This window comes from Puma concolor, chromosome A3, assembly GCF_028749965.1.
Source record: "Puma concolor isolate L17-30 chromosome A3, mPumCon1.1.hap2, whole genome shotgun sequence".
NCBI classification, from domain to species: Eukaryota; Metazoa; Chordata; class Mammalia; order Carnivora; family Felidae; genus Puma; species Puma concolor.
This window is the reverse complement of record NC_141669.1, coordinates 84118219-84144693: the sequence shown is the minus strand read 5'-3', so window position 1 is coordinate 84144693 and position 26475 is coordinate 84118219. Positions and strand designations below refer to the sequence as shown.

General features: G+C 38.4%; 1 long non-coding RNA gene across 1 annotated transcript; it reads right to left on the bottom strand.

Annotated features, from left to right (window-relative positions):
- Nucleotides 1–221: 221 nt before the first annotated feature.
- On the bottom strand, nucleotides 222–18440 carry LOC147582572 (uncharacterized). The gene is made up of 3 exons (XR_015249296.1): nucleotides 13487–18440; nucleotides 12620–12829; nucleotides 222–672 (listed from the first exon to the last, which is right to left on the bottom strand). It is a non-coding gene; the product is annotated as an uncharacterized LOC147582572 (long non-coding RNA).
- Between the last annotated feature and the right edge of the window lie 8035 nt (nucleotides 18441–26475).

Sequence of the window (26475 nt, the reverse complement as noted above, 5' to 3'; positions counted from 1 at the left end):
ACCTCCACATTTCTGGGACTCCCAAGCCAGAACTTCTTATTAAGTAAATAATAAATGAACTTTTTTTAAAGCTACTGTTTGTTGGGTTTTCTAAAACTCTTGGCCAGAACCAATCTAACTGACACCGTGGCCTTCTTTTGTGCTTGGCTCTCAAATTCAAAGCTTGAAAAACAACTGCAATGTTACCTATCCATCTTTATTTATTTATTTATTTATTTATTTATTTATTTATATGTAATTGTCTACTCTTCTATTTATGAAAAAGATGTTTGCATCTAGGAGAATTAGAGTGAGCACAATTCCTTTGTGTCTGTCTTCAAAGATTAACTTAAAACATTTATCCTTTTTTAAAATTTTATTAATTAATTAATTTATTTATTTAGAGAGACTGAGCATGAGAGTGGGGAGGGGTAGAGAGAGAGGGAGAGAGAATTCTGAGCAGGCCCTGTACTGTCAGTGTAGAGCCTGACACTGGGGCTTGAACAAGCTCGACATGGGGCTTGAACCCATGACCTGAGTTGAAAGCAAGAGCCAGACCAGGCACCACAAACATTCATCCTTTTTACCCCCAGATGGAACTGAGTTCTGCAAAGAACGCATCACCAAGTGAAAGTTGGAAACACCGGAGAAAGATCAAACGCTGAGGCAATCCAGGTGCAGAAGATATAAAATCTATCCTGGACATAGAAATCGAAAAGAAGAACACGAATGGAGATATTAGCAAGATAAAATACCACTTTAGAAATTAGCCTCCCTGGGCACCTCGGTGGTTCAGTTGGTTAAGCGTTCAACTCTTGGTTTCAGCTCAGTGCATGATCTCATGGTTCTTGAATTCAAGCCTCACATTGGTGTCTGTGCTGACAGTGTGGAGCCTGCTTGGGATGCTCTCTCTCTCTGTGACCCTCCCCACTTGCACTGTCTTTATCTCTCTTGAAGTGAATAAATAAATCAAGAAAAATTAGAAATTAGCCTCCCTATGATAAATGTTCAAAAGGCCGCATCCTTATGATCTGGGCAGCAAAATGGCAACATGGTAAGGTTATGCAAAGATAGGAAAAGGAGATCTTGAGGTAGAAAAGGCTCCAGAGCTGGGATCCTGATCCTCACACTGGGAGTCTGAGCATTACAAATGGCCTGACTGTTGGAAAGTCCCCACAAGTGGGTGAATAAGGGATTAAAGACAGCAATGCGTTACCCTGTGGGCAAACTGGGGTTCCATTGAAATACCACTCTTAAGGAAGATCCAATATCCAATAATTTGCTTTCTTTTCTACCTGCCTCACTACACAACCCCACATGGAATGACAGACACTTCTGTGGAATAAGAGACTTCTCTTATCTTCTCAAGAGAACATAAATGACGTGAGTAAATATAAATCACAGCAATGAGAGTATGGAGCCTGGCTAGCGCCTTCTGTCCTTGATGACAGATCTGTTTCTGGTTCTTTTTCAGATGAAAGGTGCTAGGAAAGTTGTGGATATTATTATTCTCTGGGAAACTTTGAGAATTTGGCACTTTCCTTTCCCCCTTTGCCCTGCTGGCTGACCTGTGGCGTCTCTCCACTTGTCTGTTTATAATTATATTAAGGTCCCCAAGAAATCCAGGGAGGCTGCTCTCCAGGCCAGGTGTGCTGGTCGGCACATGCTGTGCCCATGTGTGAGATGAATATTAACGGGGGTTGAAAAAGTTAACTATTCCCTTCTTTTCTCATCCCATCCCCAATACATATTATTTAACTCTTGATCAACACTCTCTTCTGCACGCTTTTCTGATCATACAACTTCAGCCACCAAGAAACATTTTGGTGCTAATGACGCTAAAGTTACTGACATGTAATTAATCGCACTGTAAAAGCTTGTCAACCAAAGTTCGTGTTTTTACTTTTTCTTCTTTCTCTTGGGGATGTTGACCCCATGAGCTACATTGCCACTCCTGGTAACTCTCCGTTTTAAAAGAGGTTAAGGGGTTCTTTCTCACGAAGCACCTCGCTGAGAAATAAAATCTGGAAAGAAGACAATGAAACTCCAGGGTACTGCCATGATACTTGATCGGGCAAGTGATTCTCACCCTGCTACCTGTGCTGCACTTCCCACTGCATTTTCAGCCACTGATTCATGCAGAACTTGAACTTAAAGAGATGAGTGGGTGCTCTTCTAAGGAAGAGCTCTCAATCTCTCTTCCTCCCTCCCTCCCCCACCATGTCTAGCTCTGTCTCTATCTCTATCCCTATCTTTTCCCCTCTTCTTCTTTTATTTTTGTTGCTATTATATTTATTTTGAGAGAGACAGAGGCAGTGCAAGTGGGGGAGGGGCTGAGAGAAAGAGAGAGAGAATCCCAAGCAGATTTCATGCTACCAGCCCGGAGCCTAACAAGGAGCTTGAACTTATGAAACCACGAGATCATGACTTGAGCTGAAACCAAGAGTCAGATGCTTAACTGACGGAGCCACCCAGGTACCCCTGTTGCTATGATATTTAAAAGCCCACATTCGTAAAGTCTGTCACTGAAAAGTCCCCGTCACCTAAATGTTCAATTCCTCAATTCCTGCATGATGCAGCTAAAGTTGGATTTGGGTTAAAATGGTCTACATAAGTGTTCCTAGTAACAGTTGTGGAGAACATTCCGAATGAGGATGCCTAAGAGGTATCAGCGAAAGCATGTCATAATTGTTCAGCTGAAATGTGTATCAGGTTGAGAGCAAGTTCATCTGTTTTCAACTGATTTCCTCAAATGATGGGATTTAAAAAAATATATTCTGGACCTACAATCGTTAGACTTCTATGTGTATCCTCCTTGAATTTTCTAGAGGAAAGGATTGCTAGACAATGATTTCCTTTGCTTCAACTTGTGCCAAAGTTGCCTTTCTTATGTCTGTGTTTATTGTCATAGAAAAGTGTGAATATACCAAAGACAATGTAATAAACCAGGTTTAAAACAAAGGCTTAACTCATGTGATATCATCTAAGAAGTCCCCAGTATTTGTTCTATGAGTAAAACATAAGTAAAAGACTATGTGAAGCTGGCCGCATTTCATAACGAATAATACACGGAGAATAATGAGCTGTCATTGAAGAATTAAACATAAACCAATCTGTGGAATTAACTCAAGACTTCTTCAATGACCTGTATTTATGAATTATGACAGAAATAAAGACATTTTGCAATGGGCACCATTATGATCGAGGTTTTAAATCATTCATCTTTACCAAAACGTGGTTGATCTGCTTTGTACATTGCAAACAAAGTTTAATGGGAAAATGATGTTGTGGTATATTTCTTTGTATGTTTAAAAATAAAAGTTTTTATTTTTAATACAAAAATATTTAAAATGTTTTAATTAATTAAAATTTAAAAAGTTATTTTTAAATAAACATTTACCATTTTGTTAAACTCTTTAACCTCTTCAGAATTTTTATCCATAATTGTATGTGAAGACAGAAAAAGAAAGATGCCCATTCTTTGTCAGTTTAAAGGTAAAAAAGAACTTACGAAGCCACCAAAATAATGTTTTTAATTTCATGTCATCTGTGCATACCTGTACATTTCTTATTGGACTGGACTTGAAATTCCTACATTCCTGAAGTCCAGGGAGAAAAACATCATTATCTTGGTGATGTTATTATAACATCTTACATTTTAGGGAAAGGATTATATTAAATTTAGTTTAAATATTCCACAGGCTTCCGTAAAGAAAATCCAGTTTTTTGATACGCATCAAAAGGCAATGTGGGTCAGAAATCATCCCCAAATTTTTGCTTTTGAAAAGTGAAGAGTACATATTCAAATGCGCAATTGAAAGAAATATTAAAGAAATAGTAGGCTGTAATAAAACAAAGCTTTCCGTGTTCAATCGAAGAATGACTTTTAAACCCAAATTGCAGTTAGTGTCCCAGGTATGAGGAGCGGTATTTGTAATCCTTCAGCTGATTAGCCAGTGGATGATCTGAACAGTTATATATCCATGAATAAAGAGTATGGGGCAGTGGGGTCTGCGGGGCTAAACCTCTAACACTTTTGTGCGTGTTTTATAATTAAAGGGGCAAAAACACATATGTTGCAAAGTTCACTTACAGAGCCATTCCAAATCATTTGAAAATTTGCAGAATTGATCTTCTTAATTAAACAGCTACGTTAACTCCTAATTGTTAGGCATTCTGGCTATAATTCATTTACTCCTAATCTTTGACAACAAATCATTGGATTTACTCCCATGTTTCTGTAATGTGTGCAAAATCAAGAAATGACGAAGTCCTGTTAAGCCCCTCAGAAAGGGGCACATTTTACCCACCTGGGGCCTGCCATTTTGATCTGACAATGTTCAGATACTTATTTTTAATGAATCAAAGATGGATCTTTATTCAAGCTTTGTACAACTCCTTAATCCGATTCTAAATGACTGAACATACAATACGGAAATAAGGGCGATATGCAATTTACGAACTAGTTAACTTAAGCAAGCATTTCAAACCACAAGTTTCATCCATTGCAATTCTGCAGGTATCAGAATTATGACACAGATGCACCACATGCTCTTGGTTAAACCTGTAGCTACCTAACTGTTGAGCTCTCTATTTGTTATCTGGTTCTTTCCCTGCCCAGAGGCCCAGTGTCCCACTATCATAGTCTGCCTTCCAAATTCAAATAACGATCTGTCCTTAACAGGAGAAGCTTTAGGGGTGCCTGGGTGGCTGAGTCGGTTGAGCATCAGACACTTGATTTTGGCTCAAGCCATGATCCCAGGGCTCTGGGATGGAACCCCATATGGAGGTCTGTGCTGAGAGTGGAACTTCTTAAGAGCCTCTCCTTCTCTCCCTCTGCCCCTCTCCCCTGCTCACGCTCATGCTCTCTCTCTAAAAAAAAAAATTAAAATTAAAAAAAGGAGAAACTTTAAAGATGATTTTCCTTCTCACCGATAGCATTTGTTCACATTTCGAAACTTTAAGTTTCTCATTAATTTGTTTCTGTCATATCTAAGGGTCTTGATTCTTAACTGGTTTTCAGGTCGGGGCCATCCTGGCTATGACCTTAAAACCTTACGTTGAATGGCCTACTTATGCATCAATTAGCAGGAGGTGGTACTTCCCCACACATGCTGTCCCACACCTCCCTGTGCCTTGTCGGGTCCACAGCAAGCCTCTCCTCTGAGACCTCAGACTCCAGATCCAGCTTGATACGCACTCCCGGGTCGCCCAGGGCCAGGACCACGAAATTGTCCCTAAGACCCACACAGAGGATCGTCCTCTGGCTGCGGCTGTTCAAAATTGTTATTGCTCATTCACTTCCTACCCACGATATGTAAGTTACATTTCTTTCAAACGAAGTTCCTCTTTTTGTTATATTTTTTTTTAACTGTGGCAAAATATACATCCCATAAAATGTATCATCTTAACCATCTTTAAGTGTGCAGTGCAGGGACATTAAGCACATTCACATTACTGCACAACCATCGCCACCCTCCGTCTCCAGAATTCTTTTCATGTTGCAAAATTGAGACTTTACCGATTAAACCCTAAATCCCCACTTTCCCTCCCTGAAGCCTTGGCAACCACCATTCCCTTTCCCCCCTTCCGTGATGCCGCTCTTTTGCTAACTTTCAACACTGTGCTCCGTAGGACAGAGTGCAAAGAGTCTTTCTCAAAAATTTCTTGTAAAGTAATCACATCACAGGTCTGACCCAGGGGACAACCGCAAAGATAAGCTCCAATGAACTCATTCAAGTGACAAGTGCTGAGTCACCATGCAGCATTTGATGGCAGATTCAGAGGCCAGTTCAGGTCCTTTGTGTCTCCCAGATGTCCTTGTCCCCACCCCAGCTTATCCCCCCCCCCCATTCTTCCCTTCTGTCCTTACACAGAAAAATACGGTACAAAAAGAACAGTAGTATTTTTTATATACACCAACTAAGTTTTTTCTTCTTGTATTACCTTACTGCAAAATCACAGTTGAGTGTTCAGAAAATCATTTTATATGTTACTTGAGAAAAGTAGTTATTTTCCAAGTAACACTGTATTAATTTCATAGAATTAGATTTTTCACAATGACAGAATTCCCTTTACCATCAATTCCAGTTATAGAAATAAATATTAAGTGGTATCTGGCATATATATATGTGTGTGTGTGTGTGTGTGTGTGTACATATAGGTAAATTATGGCATCTCTTTCATTACTAATATTGGAACAATATCACTTTTGGGTTAAGCATATGTAGTGAAAGGAATGATAACAAAAGAGAAGAAAATGAATCTTTATATCAATGGTAGGTATGTGTTCCTTTGCCTATTATTATTCTATGATATCCTAGAACACTGTAGCAAGACTCAATGCTAGTTAAGATCAGTACTACCTTTAGAGCTAAAATGCATATTTATATACTGTATCTCTGTAATATTGAAAATGTAATAAGGGTTCCAACCTATATAGTTAAAAACAAGCGGCAAGTACTGACAAAACAAGGCTGATATATTGAAAAATATTGAAATGTATACTTGGGATCTATGTGTAACATACAGGGTTTATATAATCCTAATAATGACGTGCTTAATTGGACAGAAGCCAATGCCCTCCCTTTCACTTCAGACCATAAATAAATAACAGGAATGTATATCCACTAAAAATGCTACAGATAAAGGGATCATTAAAACAATAAAGTTAAAATACCACAATCTCTTCACCATTGCCTCAATTCTACTTTGGAATCAAATCATTTTTATACCACAATCGTAGTAAATTGTCCCATTCCTGACAAAGTGACGTCACCATATTTCTGAAACATAACACATGAATTCCTTGGGTTCATAAACACACATTCCTCTGTGTCCCTTTAGGAGAAGGTTTCGGGAAATTTCCCTTCATAGATATTTCGGTTGTGAAGTAGCATTTTCTAGTCTGGTTTGGTATAAAATGATGAAAGTTTTCGTGTGACTATATAGATGTCAGTGATTCAGCAGTTTACTTAAAGCCATCAAACTCCAATGTATCCAGAAAACATCAGTAATGTTTTAGGGATATGTTTGGAAAATATTCTTTTCTCATGATCCAAGATTGAAGCAAACGATATGTGTCACTCAGGCTTCGACCTACAGTTGCTGATTTTACTTAACTGCTCCGTCTGTTTTCAACTATTGTACAGAGTACTTGGGGCTTCTTTCATTATTTCTCAAGTCAGGTCTGAATCTAATGGTACAAATAGCATTGTCACCGGTTAATACAGTTTGATATTGCTTAAAATGAAAAAAAAAAAAAAGCATCTATTTTCCCTTAACAATTTGCTGTACGTTTCTCAAATAACCCAAATCACTCAGCTAACAACCAGCCTCATGCCACTCGAGAAGGAAATTTGTAAAACAATTTTTAAAAGGTTATACTTATGCTTGCAGTGTGTTTATATGAAACACAATAGGAAATTAACTCAAAACACTGATAAAAAAATCGCATAACATTAATGTCAAACAATGTTTCTTGTCATGCAATGATAACCTCAGAACACCTCCCTTGCATTACGGAGATGACAGCAGCTGAAGGCTGTGTTCGACTTTTCTGCATTTAAGAAACATTTTTTATCAGTACAAGGAAGCATGATTTTGTTTTTGAAAATATTTTTTTGTGTATTCGAATCAGATAAAGTTTTCAAGTTTTGTTTTGTTTTGTTTTCATAATTTTCTGCTTAGGTGTATTGACCTTTTTTTTTTTTTTTTTTTTTTTTTTTTTTTTACTGGTTTCTTCTAAGAGCTCCACATTAGGATGTCAAAAACTGTGCTTGCAGAAATGAAAGTATCCTCATTATGCTAATTTAGGTTCCACTGATAGGCACGTTCTGTTTTATAAATTACATCCTCTTGTCAGAAGTCAAAATGTATTTGAATAACTTCATGGAAATTGTCACCAAGATTTAAAATTGTGTGCCTTCTATGCCATTGTTGATTTAATCCAGGGGGCTTAACATGGACATATATTTATTTTTGAATGTGCACATGATTATTTTGTCACAAATGTTGTCTAAATGAAACCTAGATGTAAGTATCATTTTCATATACATTTTGAGGAAGGTTTGCATTTTATAAGGCTATTTTAACGTTCGGGTTTAATAAGATATGCTAAATAGTATTAGTTGCTGTATATTTTACTGCCAACAGGTTTGTTTCCTACACACTTGGAATTTTCCTAAAGGGTAAAATAAATATACATGTTTTCACAAAATTATTAAAATCTCAAAAATTAAAATGAAAAGAGAATTTGATTTATGAAAATCATTTCCTGCACACCAAGAAGAAAAGCACTTCCAATTTGCATTGACATGACACAAACTGGAAAACAAAATGTAGGCTCTTTGAAACTAAGAATATTTACAAATAGGCAAACATTGAATAAGTGATTATTTTTAACGTGAGCCAAGAATTATCTGATAGTTTTAAATTTCCTACTTAAACGGTCAAAAGAAATCTGGAAAAAAACTGAAGGCATACATCAACATAATCATTTTATTAGAGAAAAAACAATGTATTACATTTCCTTGTCAACCATTCTCGATAAAAGATGAGAAAAGATCGGATTTCAGGTTGTTTTTTTTTCAAAGTGTCCTTTACGGAGCAGTTGGGTTTGGTGTTCATTTGATTTTACTTTTCAGAGTGACCAGTACTGCTGTCCGCGTAATCTTTGATGTTACAAAAAGTGGAGAAATCAAAGTGAAGAGCTAAATCTGTTCGTTTTTCAAACATATTAATCTTGTCAAGATAATACATAAAAATCAATCCTTGAAATTTTTTCCAGAGCCCTTTCTCCTTTCTTTTATCCAAAATATGAAACCACTTAGGGGGATAAAGCCATGTGAATGACCTCGGAAAAATATCCTAAGTTATATTTTGGCTAAATATATTTTTAAATGGCCCGAGTAGACTGAGTTTGTATGGCCAGAAATGATCTGTTTGTAGAACTATTGGCATTCGTCATATGCGCTCAACTCATATGTATGGCAGACTAAGAATTTCTGGTATGGCTTTCTTTTAACAATTCGACCGAGTTTCAAACCCCTGACAGTAACAAATACAAATTGCACCAGCCCCCAAAAAAATTGTTGGGGCTAATTTTAATATTAATGAATTCTTTACAACCTCAGTTCAGCGGTTTCGATTAAGCTTTAATTAGTAGCCAGAGGGGAATCCAAAACAAAAATAAGGAGTTGAATTGCTAATTAAGTTAGTTTGATGAGGTAGAGTTTTAGTAAAAGACTGGTTGTTGTTAGCTGTGCAAGTTCTGACAAGCTAAAAATACTAAAGATTATCATTATTGTAACTAACATTCTACATTACCACCAGCTTTCTGCACCGAGCAGACAGTTCATTAGGGTCCGACGCTTTTGTCTGTCAGTGCTGGAATTAAAGCCTTGTTAATAAGAGAGCCGTGTATAGGATCAAGAGCCCAAGACAAGCCCATGGAACTTTAACTCTGATTGGTTATAAATTAACTAGTTATTGCACTCAACTGAATATATCTAGCCCCTAACAGTTTTTTGTCATTCCCCGCAGTTTCCGCAAGGTCTTATTTATTAGAAACTGATGTTGCAAAGGAATTTGCTTTCTACTGTTGATGGTGATTAGATTTTTCTTTATGTTCAGATCCTGAACAACTTCCAAAGTTCCACAATTTCATGGTAAATTTGAAACTTAAAGAGAGAATTGCAAACAAGGGGAACCGACCTACTATTCTGAAATAAATTAAACCCTCTCTAGACGTCTACTGAGACACATAGTATGTAAATAATGCTTGATTTTTTTTTTTTTAATTATTTGAATCCTCTCAATCAGGGGTTTTGTTTTATTTATTTATTTATTTTTGACTGGGATAATTATCATTTCAAACCCAGAAATTAACCCTTTAGTAGAGTTGGCTATTCCTAGTTTAACATGAATGCTCTCCTTGTACCGCAAAGACTACTAATTATCCCCTCGAAAGCTCTCTGGTAATGGGGATTCGCCCAGACTGCACAAGAGGAATGCGAACCATCTTTTTCGGGATTGTGGAAAATGTAATTTGATTTCTCCATACTCCAATGTTTTCTATAATTTGTATTTTATCCTTTTGCTTAAGGTTTCAAAGCCTACAAACCCAATAACTTAGGGATAAGAGAAGACAGAAAAATAAATGATATTGTTTCTGAGGTATTAAATGTAAGCCTGGCTATCAGAGCTGCATGGCACTCGCGAATCGTAATCAGGTACTTTGATTTAACACTGTTTTGTTTTATAATAAGGTGGTTGCCATATGTTGGAAAACCTATCTGCCTGTATCTGAGGGGCTCCATACCTCTGTAACAAATCCAAAAACTCATTTTATAATACCTTAAATCTACCCATTGTAATGTAGCTCCACAAGTGTAAATCCACATCAAACTTTGCTCATGAATGTGGCTGGAAGATTACGTATATTATCATTGAAAGCAAAAGGGAAGCAGTGAATTAGAATGCAGTGGATCTAGCAAAAATAACTTTCAGTAAATCTTCTTTTAATGCATAGTTTACAATTTTCTTTTGCTCAGCATGAAACTGATTAAGATCCCCCTTCTAAAGAATATTTTCCTCCTCACATAGAGGCATTGTTTAATATAGTTACAGCCCCCAATACTTGACAAATCAGAATTTCAATGCCGCAAATGTGATGCTTGTTTAACAGCAGCAGAGAGTATTAATAATTTATTTATTTGAATGTAGAATAGGTTCCAATTATAGTATTTCACATGGTGCAGTAACTGAACACATATTCTCTTAGAGGTAGAGAGAAACCTTCAGTGGAAGCTAGTTGTTCATATCTGCTGGGAGAATTCAGAAATTGATAGACAGTGTTAAATATTTTTCACCGGTTGTCACCGAAGAGTTACATTTTAAATGATTGAATACTAAAAGTTAAAGCTTAACCAAGGACTGAAACACTGAAAAGAAAACAAAGAGAAATCTTCTCAACTAATGATTGATTTCTAATAGTAAACTCTATTCTAGAAATCTATAAAATAAAGGATGAGACTTAATCTCCAGCTTTGGATTTTTAAAACTTTGTTCTTTAAAACAGTTGAATACTATGATCAGTCTGAGGCAAAGCAGAAGAACAAAATAATGAGAACATTAAACTTGTTTAAATATCTAGCTAAGGCTCCATGGTTGTGTTTCTGAGACACCAAATCATCTGGTTCCGTGAGTCACAGTCAAGTTACGAAAACAATAAACAAAAAAGTCAAATACACTTGCCACTGAAATAATTTTTTTAAAAAGTACCGAGGGTCCTGTTGTACTAAATGAATTATTTTCTGGCATCGGTGCAGACAAAATAAAGAAAACAAAAACTGATTTTAAAAGTTGAAATGGATGCTATTTTATCATTTTTTGACTACCGAATATATCTAAAACCTTATTAGAGAATTGTTCTCTTTCTTGCCACTCACTAGGATATTAAAAAGTGTTGTTTCAAGTGGGCTTTCTTATTCCATCTCCCCAAAATACCCCTAACTTGAGTGAAGTCAAACAGAGAGCATCCCAAGAAAGATATATTTTTGGACTTGGAGGCAAAGAATATTCAGAATATGATGTCTACACTGTGATGGGATTCCTTTTTAAAAATGTTTTAAATATTTCCTTTCATCTTGTGAAATCCTGCTAATGAGATATGCATAAAAATATATACTCACTTAGGAAAAAAAAAATTCAAATGTGTGTCCCAACAGAGCACAACAGAAATACTTATGATAGAGGGAGTACCCACTTGCCAGCTCAGAGCCCAAAGGCTTCCCTCTGCAGAGCCCAGAACCCATCTACTACTGTTCCTTATCCTCAGCACCAGAACCCCATAAAGTCCTCTGAGTGAACTTGGGGAAGCAGATTAACTTCTATGTTAAAGTGTCTTCTCCAGGGGCGCCTGGGTGGCGCCTCAGTTCAGTCAGTTGAACTTCCAACTTCAAATCATGATCTCACAGCTTGTGGGTTCGAGTCCCACCTCAGGCTCTGTGCTGATGGCTCGGAGCCGGGAACCTGCTTCGGATTCTGGGTCTCCCTCTCTCTCTGCCCCTCCCCCACTCACATTCTGTCTCTCTCTCAAACATAAACAGACATTTGAAGAAAACAAAATTGTCTTCTCCAGATAAGTTGTTTTTTGTTTTTTTTTTTTTTACTTTTTTAAAAGTAAAAAGGTCATTGAAAAAAGAAATTGATGGTAACCATTAAATTACATTTTAAATGATCAGACAATACTTTCATGTCAAGAACTTGTTCGGGCATTGAGAAATTATAAAGAATTAGCACTTTTCCTTTCTACTTGTCATCTAGGGCTATAATTCAAAAAGAAGCCAACTGTTCACTTTTACGGCGATGTACCATTTTTAGCTTTCTAGAGTAGCGAACCTTCTCTGCTTTGATCCCAGAAAAAAGAACCGACGTGTGGTTTTAAAAGTGAGCATTACAAAAATAATAGAGATTCTTGCCGCTCAGCTTTAACACTTACTTAATCTGTCCTTAAGTGAATAAGACGGCAGCACCATGCAAAAAGCATGCTGTAAACATCATCCCCTGTTCTGTGAAAACTATCGTAGGTATCAGATTTTTAACAAAGCTACAAGAATTTTGATTATGGTATCCATACCTTCTTTTTTTTTTTTTAGAAATTTTAACATCCACGGGGCCCCTGGGGGGCTCAGTGGGTTAAACATCCAACATCGGCTCAGGTCATGATCTTACAGTTCCTGAGTTCAAGCCCCGCGTCGGGCTCTGTGCTGACAGCTCAGAGCCTGGAGCCTGCTTCGGATTCTGAGTCTCCCTCTCTCTCTGCCCCTCTCCCGCTCATGCTCTGTCTCTGAAAAATAAACAAACTTTAAAAAGAAAGAAGAAAGAAAGAAAGAAAGAAAGAAAGAAAGAAAGAAAGAAAGAAAGAAAGTTTAACATCCAGAAAGAAAGTTTAACATCCTTATATCTTAAAGGTTTATTTGGTCTACAGCTTGGGAGTAACACTAATATTTAATGGCACTTTTTATTTACACATGTTAGTGCATTTTACCTTCAAACCGCAGGAAAGAACAATGCTTCTCAAGCACTTGCTGGGGCCTAAGTCTGAGCTACGTCTTCTCAAAGGATTAGCACACGTCACCTTTAGGTAAACTTTTCCAGTAAACTTTTGCGTCATAGCTTAGAAACTATCCCCACGTGCTGCAGGTTCACATAGCAAATGCAGCTCTGTGCGTGGAGCTCCGTGGCCACCCCTGGAAATGGTCATACTACCGCCCACGATTGGGGTCACCTTCACCCAGCTGCCCAGATCTCCATACTCTTTACACAGATGTATTTACACAGAAGGGGGAGGTATAGGAGGTGGAGCCTTAGAAGGGATATTTAGAGCATGAAAGGCTTCCTTGACAATGTGGTGGTAAGAGTGGAAGTCAAGCTCTACGAGGACTTTGCCGGCTATTCCGTTTTGAGGAGAGGAGACCAGCAATAGAGTCTCTTACGGGCTTACCGGTTCTCCTCGCCATTGCAGGCCACGGTCTGGTGTCATGCCTGGCGCATAGCGGAGAGATCATAAACGTTTGCTGACGGATGAACGCATGAAGTGCCTCTCTGGAACCAAGGGCATCGGTTGTCCTAATTGCATATCCACACCGTGAAGGGCACGGAAAAGGCCTCCCTCCCACTCTGCCCTCTGCAAAGAGCAAAGCTGAGGGTCAGCATGTTAGGGGCCCGGACAATCAGGACCAGGACCTGGAGAGCTGCGGAAGAGGCAATTCCGAGCGAAGGGGGGGAAGGCGGCTGAGTGTCGAGGAGCCCTGTATGGGGGCAGGGAGCCTTGGCATCAATACGGACTCCATCTGCAGAGAAGAGGACCCATCCTCAGCCAGACGATGCCCTTCAGAAGGCATCTGGTGTCCTGCTCAGTGCCGCACGTGGGGCCAAGTGTGAGCAAGGCACCTGACTTTGGTTGGAAACAGCGCCCCCCCCCCCCCCCCGCTCCCGCCGTTTAAGTTGGGGCTCCAGCACGACAGGCCACATCTACCCAGCTCAGTCTTACCAACTCTGCCAGGAGGCAGAGTTCATATCTGCTGCAAATGGAGCCTGGAGGGCCACTTGACACAATGCGGTTGGTGCCACTTATTAAACCATCAAGTTCGACGCTGGCGTGAGAATCCTTCCAGTCAACACTTACAGGGAGCTGTGGCCCTCGGGGTTAGGGCAGTGACTCCTAGACCGGGTTTCCCTTCCCTGCTCTGCTGTGTGGGTAGCCTCACGCAAGGTACCAAAGCTCAGTTTTTCTCATTGGATAGACAGGTAACATCCATGGCCTGGCTCCCAGGCCTACTGTTGAATTGCGATAAGAGAACCTCAACCCTGTGCCGGCAGCCAGCTGGACAAAGGGTGGCACGTCCTGGGCACCAGGCACTGGGTGGACACCGAGCCATGGGTGTAGGTCAGTCTCAAAGCACACAACACAACCCAGGTGTGGGATCATGTGAACGTGCTTCGCAGTTGAAATGGTAGAGGAAGAGTCTGGATGCAGGTGACAGGGGGGTGAGGGGGCTTCTCTTTGCCATCCGTCTGTCCTCTTTGGTCATGCTCATCACTGAGACATAGCAGCCTGGAGAAAGAGAGCAGTGCCTCCCTCTGTCTGTTCCCTCTGCAGTGGTACAGATTCAGAGCCCTTGTCCTTTGGCTGCAGAAGGGAGCCTGTATCAGGAAAACCAGTGACATTTCCTCCTCACCGAGGACTCCTTATTTCCCTTCTGGACTCACTCCAGCCTCTCTCGCGATGCTCATTTTTGCTGAGAACAGTGCAGTGCACGCCCTGCACTCAGCCTCCAGCTTACCCCCATCACTGGACCTTCTTACCTCTACTGCCTTGCCCCCCAAACGTGCATCAACACAAGGAGTAAGGAAGATGAAAGGGAGGGGAGGTTGCCAACCTCTTCGCCAATAATCCCCCCTCTTCCAGAATGGTGCAGAAGCAAAGGGGCTGGCAGAGTGTCACTGGGTTGTAGGACAGGCTGTGGGGACAGGGGCACCAGGGCGTAAGTGCAAGCTCAAATTACATAACACAAAAGCACAGGTGTTAGCAAGGTTATCCTTTCTCAAAACAGCCACAGGGGCGCCTGGATGGCTCAGTGGGTTGAGCGACTGACTTCAGCTCTGGTCATGATCTTGTGGCTCATGAGTTCAAGCCCTGCATTGAGCCTGCTGCTGTCACTGCAGAGCAGGCTTCAGATCTTCTGTCACCCTCTCTCTCTGTCCCTTCCCCACTTGCGCTCTTGCAAAAATAAATAAATCTATTTTTAAAAAAAACTGCTCAGAGTGTACTTGGAGAACAATTATCTGCAAACTTCAAACCAGCTCACCCCACATACTGTAAAACCATGTGGACAACAGCTTAGGGTGATGTTGAAGTCCATGGAGGGTTTTGTTGTTGTCCTTTAACTGGCTTGATTCTAAAAATCACTCAGGGCAACGCTCAAATTTTAGGAAATATGAATGCGCTGTCCCCAAAGGATACCTAGGACCTGTTTTCATCCTGACGTCTCCAGAGGTCTATGATTTTATTTGAATGACATACGTATACTTGTGTTTTCTAGACCTGCAATTATAAACCGACTTTCTAAAAGAAGATTGATTATAGTTATGATAGAACTATTTACAAGCATTCTCAGGGTTTTGTGCAGACTTTTCTTTCCTGGATTGGTGGAGCTAGGGGATCGAGGGCAGTGTCCAATCTTAGCTGAGTCTTCTTGATGGAGGAGATAGGATGACAGAGGATGGGGACATGATATGATAACGTTTCCCTCCGTTGTACATGGTGAAGGGGTTATGCCATCCCTTGGATCCAGACAGAAACAGTCTGAGAAAGACAGGATTGTTCTTTCGGTTTTGTTTTGTTTTGTTTTCCACAAACTATCAGGCCCTATTACTAAAAATTAAGAAGCAGTACGATTCTTATTCAGAGATAATTGGCCAACAGCTTTGTGGCCCGAGGAGTAATGGACTGGTGTGCAGATTCAAAGCTGAGCTCCCCGAGGTGTGAAGGCCAGGTCCTGGATTTGCCTGCGGAAGTTCTGACCTTCCCTGGAGGCTACAGTGTGGCAGGCAAAATGCAGTATACTTACCTGCTGTGATTTAAAAAGGAGCTGAAACCAAATAAATTATTTTAATCCCTATCTCACATTTAAAAAAAAATCAAAAGTATATCATTAGTCATAAACTATGACTTCATTAGAATGTTTCACCTAACAGGATTAGAGAAGAATGTGTCAATGATTGGCAAAGGTTCGCCATTCATTAATTAACACCTTTGTATGAATACAAACTTGTTATCCTCACGTATTATAGGTGAAAGATTACCATTAAAATAAGCCATGACACTTATGAGTATTGTTTTTTTTAATTCTCATAATTTACATTTAATAGGTTGATTCAAAGACGTTTTTTAAAATCCCCTTTCCAAAAAAAAATTTTCTGGGTGAACGGTGAGTGTATTTTAACCATTGATGCCTAAACAATGCCTAAGGAAGAAATTACATAATTTTATTTTTTTGTATAACATTGCACTAATTTTAAATGTGCTCTCACTTTTTCATCTGTCTGTAAAAACTAATCACAAATGTTAGTCTAGTTACCATGTGTCATTCAGATTGTTTTTCACCAGAATCCCTCTGGCTGTCTCAAATCCTTGCCCTCTCCAACAGGGAACATCAGTCAGAAGAAAAATTGGCCAAGTCTAATTCGCTACATAAAATTTCAGTGCTGTTTTCTGAAGTTTGTCACAAGTCAACAGTTTCCATTAAAAGGTTAACTGAAACAGAAACAGGGTTTTTCTCTGATAGCCAGCTCTAATCTCATTTTCATTCAAAAAATATAGTCAAATTACCTTTTCATATTCTCATCCCTTGTAAAATAATACATTTTTTCATTACAAATGTATTTCGAAGGAAAAGATACCCTTCCTTGGAAATGATTGGGGCAGGATTAAGTGAAAAGGAGAAATGGCTTGTTATATCTATTTCTCCTTAGGACAGAGTAGAGCGTCGCTCACAGAGAGGCACAGTTTGATCTCAGTTTTATCTCCAAAAAAGGCAAACAGAATACGCAGGAAGATTCAAGTACTTGTTTCCCTAGGTAAGTTATTTCTAAGTTTTGGTTTGTTACCTTGTTTAAGTGAAATCTGGCAAGGTCCCAGGTGTGTTTGTATTTAAAGTAATCATTAGAATTACAATGGCCTCGGTCCCATTGAAAATCTAAATACCTGGTAAATATCCACCACTGCATTTAAGCGCTGAACTTTGTTGAATTTTTCTAATGCGGTTTCATTATCAGGCACTCCTGTAATTGAATGCATAGATACATGAATTCATGAATCTAAATCATGGGATATAAATTACTTATTTTAAGTAGTAGATTGTTTTAAAAATAAATATCTACTTTGAAGAGATATTACAAATAGTCTATAGTCAAGCCATATAGGTCTTTAAGGAATATTTCTCACTTTAGTGAAAATAATTTGAACCTTTTATGAGTTTGAATGCAAGCTGGTGTGAAAACGTAGATTATAAATATATGCACATTTGTGCATTTGTAGAAAAGCTCTCTATGGGCTAGCTTAGATTACAAGGACTGAATGCCCACCTAATACGGTATCTTTTCTAAACAATCTGGTAGTTTTCTCTATGCATTTCTCACTCTATTGTATGCTGTTCTTTTTATTAATCAAAATAACAAGATAGGCAATTAAGGAACTGCTGACTCATTTTTAAAAAGCAATTTAATTCTACTTTAGGAGGAATTTAACATCATTGAGCCATTAACCCTTTCAAAACGTTCTACTCCTTATTTGACAACACAGATGCTTCCTGCGTGGTAACCACATACCCTGAACTATTTTCACCACTACTTGGACTTTAAAATTCTATTTCTGTGTCAGACCCATGTCAAGCCACACACAATCGTGATTTTTATTTAAGGAGACTTTAAACACAGTAAGGTGAGTGCCAGATTGAAGCTTTGATTTATACTAGACACATTTCCTTATATATTTTGTTGATTACGAAAAAATAACTGAAAAAAAGTTTAGAAGATCTCTTACTTGAATTTTTGATGACTTTATTTTCATATTCTTCTTTTTATCAGGTTTGTCAATGCCTCTAGTTTGAGTTTATATTTGGGAATATGTGCTACTTTTTATTTTTGTATTCCATAGAGTAACAAAATATTATATGATGCTATATATAATATATGATATTATGCATTGTGTACTGCGTGTTATGTATTAAGGATAGAGAATTATTACCTATAATAAATATATATTTTATGTCCATTTAATTCTATAATGACTTGTGCTCCAAAACAAAAGGTGAATCTCCAAGGCTAACCAGATAAATATATGTATTATAAATTACATGATAGCATTAAGAATAGCCTAGTTTGAAAGCATAGTTTTAAATATCCATGGCACCTAATTTTACCAACTTTAAAAATACATAAAATCTAAAGTTATTTTTTTTATTAATACGAAATTTACTGTCAGATCGGTTTCCATACAACACCCAGTGCTTATCCGAACAGGTGCCCTCCTCAACGCCGGTCACCTACTTTCCCCTCCCTCCCACCCCCCATCAACCTATAAAATCTAAAGTTCTAACACTTCTAAAATATTGCTGTCATTGTCACTAGTTAATATAAATGTTCAAAATTTAGTTGTTTTTCTCCTCACTGAGTACACTTGACATCCAACATCATACCTGTTTCAGGCATACCACACATTGATTTGTTAGTTGTGTATACTGTGAAGTAATCACCACGGTAAGTCTAGTTACCATCTGTCCCCACACACAGCTAACAAAAATTTTGTACATGTATGACAAGACCTTTTAACATTTACTCTCAGCAACTCTCAAGTATGCAATACAATGTTATCGACTACAGTCACCATGCCGTACATGACATCCTCAGGACTTACTTAGTTTACGACCGGAAGTTTCTGCCTCTTGAACCTCTTTAACCGTCCCTCACCTGACTCACCTCTGACAACCATCTCTTCTCTCTATCTATGAGTTTGGTTTCGTTCTATTTTGTTGGTTCGATGTTTTGCTTTTTGAAATTCCACATGTAAGTGAAATCACATGCTATTTGCCTCTCTCTGTCTGATTCCTTTCACCTCGCATAATACCCTCACGGTCCATCCACGTTGTCACAAATGGCAAGTTTCATTATGTTTTATGACTGAATAGTATTCCATTATATATATATATATATATATATATATATATATATATATATTCATATCTTTCCATTATATATTCCATTTCATCCATTGATGGATACTTAGATTACTTCCATTTCTTGGTTACTGTAAAACAATGCTACAATGACTATAGGGGTGCATATGTCTTTTTGAATTCATGTTTTCATTTTCTTTGGCTAAATACCCACAAGTGGATTTGCTGGTCATACGGCAGTTCTATTTTTAATTTTTTGAAGAAACTCAAACTATTTTCCGTATTGGCTGCACCAATTTACATTCCTACTCTTTTCTCCACATACTCACCAACACTTGTTATTTCTTGGCTTGATAACAGCCGTTCTGACAGGTATGAGATAGTATCTCATTGTGGCTTTGTTTTGCATTTCTCTGATGATGAGCAATGTCGAGCATCTTTTCATGTGCCTGATGGCCATCTTTGGAAGGTCCTTTGTGGAAAAATGTCTATTCAGAGTTATTGCCCATTTTTAAATCAGATTGTTTGATTGTTGTCATTATTGTTATTGAGCTGGATGAGCTCCTTATATATTTTGGATATATGATTTGCAAATATTTCTCCCATTTAGTAGGTTGCCTTTTTATTTCATTGATGGTTTTCTTCTCTGTGCAAAAGTAGTTTATTTTATAATGCAGTCTCATTGTTTATTTTTGCTTTTGTTGTTATTGCCTTTGGAGTCAGACCCAAAAAAATACATTGCCCAGAGCAATGTCAATCAGCATACCATCTACATTTTCTTCTAGGAGTTTTTTGGTTTCTGGTCTTCCATTTATGTTTTTAATCCATTTTGAATTAATTTTCATGTCTGGTGTAGACAGTGGTCCAGTTCCCTTTTTTTTTTTTGCCTGTGGCTTCTCAGTGTACCCAAAATCACCAGTTGAAGAGACTCTCATTTCCCCATTGTATATTCTTGCCTTCTTTGTCATAAATTAGTTGACCATATATGCTTGGATTTACTTCTGGGCTTTCTATTCTGATCCATTGATCTGTGTATCTGTTTTTATGCCAATACCATACTGTTCTGACTACTATACCTTTATACTATAGTTTGAATTCAGAGAGCATGATGTCTCCAGCTTTGTTCCTTCTCGAGATTGATTGCTCTGGCTATTTGGGATCTTATGTGAGTCCATACAAATTTTAGGATTGTTCGTTCTATTTTTGTGAACAAAAGCCATTGGAACTTTGATAAGGATTGCATTGATTCTGTAGATTGCCTTGAGTAATATGGACATTTTTACAATATTGATTCTTCCAGTCTGTGAGCATGGACTATCTTTTCATTCATTTGTGTCTTCAATTTCTTTCAATGTCTTATAGTTTTCACAGCGTAGGGTTTGACCTCCTTGGTTAAATTTATTCCTAGGTATTTTATTCTGTCTTATGTCATTGTCAATGTGATTGTTAATTTCTCTTTCTGATAGTTTGCTGTTGGTGTATAGAAATGCAACAGATTTGGGGTGAGAATCATTATGCCCATTTCACATATGATGTATATTTTACTTACACTTCTGTATGTGTGCTTGTATTCTAATACAATATATGTGAACCTGCCTAATATATTTTTTCATTTCAGTTATTGTATTCATTTCTGTGACTTCTGTTTGATACTTTCTCATATTTTCTGTCTCTTTGTTGAAGTTCTCTGTGTGTTCATCCATTGTTCTCCTGAGTTCCCTGTGCATCTTTATGACCATCACTTCAAACTCTTTGTCAGATAATTTACTTATCTGTGTTTCATTAAATTTTTTTTCTGGGGTTTAATCTTGTCCTTTTATTTAGAACATATTTCCTCAATTTCTTCATCTTCCTTGACTCTCTGTGTTTGTTTTCTATGTGTTAGGTGAAAGAATTATCTCTACTAATCTTGTAGAGGTAGTCCTGTCAGGTGATGAACCTTATTGTTCAAACATGCCCCAGTTCTTGATTGTCTCTCAGAACTGCTTTTTGGATGGGTTCAGACCTGTGGGGTCCAAAAACATAATCCTCCCTGGCCACCAGAGCCAAGCACTCAAGGGGCATCTTCTGTGGGTTGTGCGCACCGACTGGTTTTTGGGGTTGTAGGGGAAGTGGGACACCCCCCTCCACCGCTTCTGGTAAGGCCACAGGAGCAAAGATAGGGGATAGAGAGTGGGGCACCCTCTTACCACCTCTCGTGGGGCCACCATAGTGGCACGGGGTGGGGGGTAGCGTAAGAATGTAAAACTGATCCCACCAGTACAAGTGCTAGGAAGGTAGAGAATGTAAGAACGGTACTTGTCAGTGCCTCTGTCCCTGGAGAGAGTCCCAGTACTCTTTTGGTCTTCTGGCATATGCTTTAAGATTAGCAAAGAATTTTCTTCACATATGGTGTAGGCTCTTTTTTAAACTACCGCTTTTGCATTGGGTTCCAGGGTGCGTGAACCTGTGCAGGAGCCCTTAAGAGAAGATTCTCCATTCCCTATGGCCCTGTAGTTCTCCTGGACATAAGACCTTTTGATTTTCAAACCCAGATGTTTTGAGGGCTTGGTCTCAAGTGTTGAGGTGCCTGATGCAGGACACAAACCCCTTGCCCTTCTGAGCCATCAGCACAGAGCCCGACGCGAGGCTCAAACCCATGGACTGCGACATCATGACCTGAGCCAAAGCTGGATGATGTTTAACCCACTGAGTCACCTAGACATCCCACCAGCAGTGGGGTTTGGGATAAGACCACATCTCTGCCTCTCCTACTCAACCTGATGTGGCCCTTTTATCTTTTGTAGTGGAGAGGCTACTCAGCTAGTTCTCAGGTTCTTTTCAGAGGGAATTGTTCTGTACACAGCTCTAGGTTTGTTGTGCCTGTTGGGGTAGGCGAGTATAGGGTCTTCCCAAGCCCCCATCTTAAACCGCCTCCCCCCAAATTTAGTTTTGAAGTGAACGTGGATTATATATTTGTTAAAGTTTTCAAAAAAAATTTTTTTTTTTTATTTTTTTTTTTCAACGTTTATTTATTTTGGGGACAGAGAGAGACAGAGCATGAACGGGGAAGGGGCAGAGAGAGAGGGAGACACAGAATGGGAAGCAGGCTCCAGGCTCTGAGCCATCAGCCCAGAGCCCGATGCGGGGCTCGAACTCACGGACCGCGAGATCGTGACCTGGCTGAAGTCGGACGCGGACGCTTAACCGACTGCGCCACCCAGGCGCCCCAAAAGTTTTCAAAAATTTATCAATTTCTGTCATACTCGAATGGATCTATTCTCTATTTTGTAAAGGTCCCCGCACAGGCTTTGAAAATAAAGAATATTGCAACTTTAAAAATAGTTTGAAGAATTTTTTCTTTGAAGATGCGAGAAGATGTGGAAAAATAAAATGATAGTGAAGACATATGTGTTTATATTAATACTAATTTTATTTATTAATTATCAACTACCTCTGTGCTGAACTAGTTCATTTTATTGGTAATTTGCCAGTTTATTATGCAGCACTGAAGTCTTCACTATTCAACGGTCATAGTATAGAAATAAATACAGGTTAGTGAGAATATTTTGACTGACATATTCCTTCTAAATCATTAGATTAGCCAACAGCAACTCAAATTTTTTGGCAAAAGTGTCTAGGATCTAAGCCATATCAATTCAGTAAATAAATATCTGTTTTTTTTTTTTAATCTAATGTTTTAAATATACTCTAAGAAGTACCTATAAATCACCAGGAGTTTAATGTGCCCAAACATAAGGCAGGATTTGAATGACAGCAAGAAATAAATGTCAATCCTCCTTGAGGCTTTAGGATGAGAATCACATGCCTCTGTTGCATAGAATATATATTTTATTTACATTTCTCTGTGTATGCTTATATTCCAGCATGTATGATTTTTTGCACGAAGATATGACATCCTGGTATGCTGGTATGAATACCCCAGGTATTCATGTCCTGCTAAACCAATCTTCATGCTTCAGATTGTCCTTAGAAATTCACCATTCTGAGTGTGACTGTACTTCTTTGCTCTCCAGTCTCCTTTCTTTGAGGGTTAGGGTAAAAGAGATTCACTAATCTTTTAGTACTGTATCTGTAAAAAAATATTAATAATATCCTCCCATACTACTATCAGAATCAAAGTAGGTAATGTATCTTCAGTTTTGTGCAGAAAATACTATAAAAATGCCATATATCAAGGCATTAATAAACATCTGTTATTAATGAATGTATCTAACCTTTAAAAATCCATATGTATTTTCAGATTGTTCTGTTTCTCAGGATAGAATATTCCTTAAATCTGATGCAGTATAAAATGATTGTTCTAAAACTGCTTCTTCAAAAAAAAAACCTTTTTTTTTTAAACTTTTTTAATCTTAGTAGTTCATTGATGAAAAATCTTTAGGCAAAGTCTGGAGTGACTATTTTATGGAATATAAAAGATCACCCACTAAATTTATTTTATTGGAAATAAATTCACTGTAAATATAAATTCAAAGTGTCAATATTATAGGGGCACCTGGGTGGCTCAGTCAGTTAAACATCCGACTTAGACTCAGGTCATGAGCTCACGATTTGTCAGATCAAACCCGGCGTAGGTCTCTGTGCTGACAGCTCAGAGCCTGGAGTCTGCTCCGGATTCTGGTGTCCCTCTCTCTCTGCCCCTCCCTCTCTCTCTCTCGCTCTCTCTCAAAAATAAACATTACAAAAAAATATAAAAAAATTCAAAGTGTCTATATAAAGTATAACTACATATGAAATTAATCACACAGTACCTGAAATCAAAGTAAATACTGACCTAACTGGAAACTCCTTGCTAGACCGTACTCTAATAATGTTTTTGCTTTGAACATTTTGAAACCCTTATTTATTTAGAAGTGGCTTTGTACTTTATTTGTGAGTCTCCTTATTTTATAGTTATACTATATTTTTGACCCAGAATAGAATCAGTTAGCTTGGTCATTAAATTAATTTATCAAGATCAGGGGCGCCTGGGTGGCGCAGTCGGTTAAGCGTCCGACTTCAGCCAGGTCACGATCTCGCGGTCCGTGAGTTCGAGCCCCACGTCGGGCTCTGGGCTGATGGCTCAGAGCCTGGAGCCTGTTTCCGATTCTGTGTCTCCCTCTCTCTCTGCCCCTCCCCCGTTCATGCTCTGTCTCTCTCTGTCCCAAAAATAAATAAACGTTGAAAAAAAAAAAATTTTAAAAAAAAAAAAGATCAAATAACATTTTACTGGTTAAAATGAATATTCAGTGAATCAAACACATACTCAAAAGACATTTGTTATTAATGATAATATTTGAAGGAACATAGTGGTAACTTCCAAAGAAAAATTCTAAGACTTGTTTGAACACCAGCACAAGATTTGAAAAAATACGTAAAGTCTTGAGATGCCAGGCCAAACAGAGACATATGGGTACTATGGAAAGTCTAACACTAATTTTAAGTAATTCTTCAGTATTTGATTTAGAAAAGGTACTTAACACTGCTTGGGAAAAGCCCAAGAGACTCCTCACCTCAATGTGGCATGTCTACCGATCGAAAGAAAATTCTATGGTAGACAGAACTGGCCCTCCTCTGATGACAGTCCGTGGCCATTTATTGGACCAGATCATGGGTTCTGTGATCTCTCACTATTCTCCCTCATTCCAAGAGCCTTGTTCTTTCCAACTCTGGCAATCCTATGTGATAATATATATACATATGAGGGTTTCTGGCAAACATGATATTCTCTATTCTGTTCCATTTTCTGTGGCATCTCATTGTCCCATGTAGTGGTCTACAGTTTACATGCTCTTTTTCCACCTCTGGTTGGAGATATGTGATGAGGGAGCATAAGGCAAGCTGAGGGCCAAGCACAAGCTAGCATTACCACCCCCGCACCCCAGGTAGGATATGTGACATTCCTCAGGCACTCCTGGCTACAAGGACAAAGGAAAAGACAGAAAACAAATGGTTAAACTGATAAGAGTCTCCATCAGTTTACAAATATCTTAGCAAATTACAAGGAAAAGGCAATCTTATCAATAGCCTAATCTCCAGTAACCTGAACACTCAATTTCCTGGAGCCCCAAATCACTCTTCCATAGTGATGTGGGGGAACAAAGGCAAGAAGGAAATGGCAGGTAAAATTAAATTTCCTTATAACCTGCAGCCCATTAACAACTATTTGAGGGAAATACAGAATATCACCTTTCTCCAGAAACTCCCTACTGTCTGAACGGTAATGTTTACCAAAAGAAAAACAACCTTAGCTTGACAATAGCAAGGCCTCAGGTATCTAATGAGTCCTCTTTAGCAAAGTCCTTGTGGAGGCCTCCCTTTCGACTCTACCTCCCCCAACTTCATAGTATATAAGAAGCCACTCTTTACAACCCCGGTGCAGCTCTTCTTGTCCATGGGTCCTGTCCCTGTGCTTTAATAATATCACCTTTTTGCACCAAAGACATCTTTAAGAATTCTTTCTTGGCCACGAACCCCACCATCACCCCCAAACCTCATCATATGGATTCTGACATGTCACCCCCAAGTGGTCATGTTACTTTCTTTTCCATAGTCACATTTTATAGTTCTGAAAAGTTTTAACTTACTCAACTCAGGGGTTATTAAGGGAATATTCCCAGTGGTGAATATGCCCCTCCTACCTTTGGAAATAGATATTATTCTGTCCTCCCTTTTAGTACCCAAAGAGTGGCCTCAGATGGAGACTAAATAACTAGAAACTGTAGATATAATAGGGTTGACCTAACAAGCAATGAGTTTCTTTTGGTTCAGTGAATCCCAAAAACATATGTGATAAATGACTTAAAAAATACACTTCCCTACTGATTATCTGTTTGTTGCTAAAGGGTATTTTTTAAATGATGGTGCCTGTTGTTATAGGAAAGTGATGTGCCCAATAGAATGTAATTTCTGCGAAATGTACATTAGAACTCAGTAAATATTTGTTGAATGAAGGTAAATACGGGCTGAAAGAATTCTGGGAATATCTGGTCTGATTTGAAATGACAGGTAGGAGGTATTAATCTACCAGATAATGTACTTAGATGGAACATTTTCAAAGTGAAGATAAAAACAACTAGAAATGAGTATGGTCTCTGGGGAAAATATTTAAGAGGCCATTAAACTATCAATTATCCCAAGAAATAGTTGAAACAAATATGAATATCATTAATGAATTATTTTGTTGCCAACATTCAGAATATTGAATTTAAGAAAAGAATATTTTATAAAGGTTTGAAAACTCCTTCTGCATTTTAAATCTTTTCCATATGTC